Here is a 2,915-nt window from a genome sequence, read left to right on the forward strand (position 1 = left end):
GACTGGTTATACACATATAGATATATAATAGTAAAGAACTGTTATTCCTATTTCCCACATCTTTGCCTAAAAGCCCCTTGATTTCAAAATTATAATAACTCGGAGGGAAGGGGGGTTATATCTGCCATTCCAAGGGAGGCTCCTGCCTTCCTTAGCAGACACCTGCCTTTCAAACCAAGACATCTTACAAGGCACATAAGCATCTCTTAGCAGAAGTAGCTCAGATCTGATTGAGCTGCTCTCTCATCTCACAGTGCTCATGAACTGTTTCAGCTGTATTACAGGATCATGCTTGCTCTTCGTAAAAACACAAGCAGAACCAGCAGTTTAAGAGTTCAGGCTTTGCTTGTTGCCTAAAGGTGAGCTAGCTGATTCATTGAATGGATTTCTTTGTTATCTAGAGAGATGACTGCTCTAGACCTTACCTGCTGGCCACATGTGGAAGGAAAGACAGAGCATGATCCTGGAAGTAACTGAAATACCTGTACTGGCTATTTTCTCAAAAATATTCATTCTCAAAAGATGGACATGCCTTAAAGTTCTGGGTACTGAGTTTAATCCTACTGAGGAGTCTTTGGGGAGACACGTGCTGACTTCAGTAGCAGCTGAATTGTGCCTAATTTCCCCAATGAATTACAATGGAGTACCCAAATTAACTGCTGTCACATTTTATATATATAGGGCTATAATCATTTAAAAATGGACATGATAAGAATATGAAGGAAAACAGAGATGTCCTGTGCTGTTATATTCACTTCCTGTGTGCCTGTACAGAGGGGAGATTGCCTAGACAAAGCAGTGTGTGTGGGCACAGTGGTTGGTCAGCACAGGAGTACGTGCCCACAAAGACAGAAAATCTCTGTCCTTGGAGATTTCCAAAACTCAGCTATGCAAGGTGCTGAGAATCCTGATCTAACTTTGAAGGTATACATGCTTTGAGCAGGAAGCTGGACCAGATGATTTCCAGAGGACCCTTCCAAGATAAATGTACCCAAATCATGAGACTGTATAAAGCTGCTGAGAAGTTTGAAAATGCAGCAAGAATAGAACAAACCTACTTGATGTTCTGAAAAGAAACAAAGAGTGGAAAGTTAAAAACCCCAAACTTCAAGCCTACCATCATTCTTTCAAATTGTTTAATTGCCCATAATAATAACTTAAATCAGTCATCTTTTCCTCTCATTCTGTGTGCTAATGCTAGAGCAAAGTTTTCCCTTTTTGCAGCTCTACAGTTTCCTTTTTTCCTCTTGTGTCCCACCCTTACACATCTCTGTCGTATCTGTTCACTACCACAAGAAAACACACTGCAAGAAGTTGCATCTATTGCCATACTCTGCCGTCTCTGAGTTTCATGAATTTGAATCCATGAAGTTTCACAGAGTGACACTTTCCTTTATACTCCAATCCAAATTCGTGAGGATATTTGGTGCCCTCCTACTCCTTTAGGCAAGGCAGACTGCCATGTAGGTGTTGTTAGATCTTCCACAGCTCAGCCCATCACCCCAGCCTCTCAGATGTTACATTTCTCTGCCGCTGAGATTTTACAAATCCACTGACAGGGTCCTACAGTGCCTACCTAGGGTTAAAGACTCACAAAATTGCAGGTAAGAGCCTCACACTGTGTTTGCCTTGAACAGAGAGCTTTATGAAATCCTGTTGGTACCTTCTGCTTGCTAATGGACCACCAGACAAAAGTCGTAAAAGTTCTCTCTCCAAAAAGTATCATATATGGTTATATAAATGTATTGGGATGGAGGAACATCAGCAGAAAGGGGGAGTGGGAGTGGGACACTGAGAGTGTTGCACAGAAAGGAGACAGGACACCTAAGTAGGTGACCTGGAGGGAAACAGAGGATAAAGTCCTGTCTGGGACCTGTCTGTGGCTCATGACCCACCCATGTTCATAAATCCCCATCCCTTTTAGGAAAGATGTAGGTTCAAGGCTGAAACTTTCTAGGAGATGATTGGAAGGGCAAAGCTGACCACATTTAAATCTTTGAAGATTTGGTGATGTGTACACCCTCCACCTGGACTGCCTCTGTTCTGGCACAGGAGTGACCGGGCTGCTCATGGGCTGCAGCATGTCCATAGGGACAGCAGGGTGCTCAGAGCTGAGGAGCAGTGCCTGATCTCTATGCACCAGATCTCCATGGTGGAGGTGCCAGCAGAAGGCACTCAGATATGCACAGAGTGGTCCCAGGGTGGCTGAGAAGTCTGTGCCCTGCAAATGTCTCCTTCTGTGCCACACTTCTCATGAGCTGTTCTCCAAACACAGCCAGAGGACAGGAAAGCAGGTTTCATTTCACACTGATTTTTTAAAATGGCGATATATAAATATATTTAATTACATGACTGTGAAATAAATACATTATTTCAGCCAGGATAGTGGGGAAAAAAAAAAACCCAACCAAATTTAGGTGGGAGCATGAATCAGATTATTTCCATCAAATTCCAAAACTTCTGTGCAGAGGAGATAGATGGAAACTTGTCTCGGTTTTGAAAGACAGGTGTCTGCTAAGGAAGGCAGAGGCCCCCCTTGAAGTGGCAGATATAACCCCTTTTCCCTCCAAGTTATTATATTTTGAAATCAAGGGCCTTTAGGCGAAGATGTGGGAAATAGGAATAACAGTTCTTTACTCTCTATATATATGTATATAACCAGTCAAACAAAACAACAACAACTATGGCAGTAACAGCAATCACAAACCCAGTCCCAGCCTTCTCGGCTGTCGGGCCCTTTCCCCTCGGGTGCAGTTCCGCTCGCAGCCGGCAGGGGCGCTGGCGGCTCCCGGTGAGCAGGGCAGGTGCGATGGTTCCCCCGCGGCTGCAGGGGGCGCTCCGGAGCGAGCTCGGGGAGCACGCGGCACCGGTGCCCTGGGATCCCGGGAAGGGATGGGACAAAGGCTTCACAAACC

Source organism: Corvus brachyrhynchos, unplaced genomic scaffold (genome assembly GCF_000691975.1).
Source record: "Corvus brachyrhynchos isolate BGI_N302 unplaced genomic scaffold, ASM69197v1 scaffold28, whole genome shotgun sequence".
In the NCBI taxonomy this organism is placed as follows: domain Eukaryota; kingdom Metazoa; phylum Chordata; class Aves; order Passeriformes; family Corvidae; genus Corvus; species Corvus brachyrhynchos.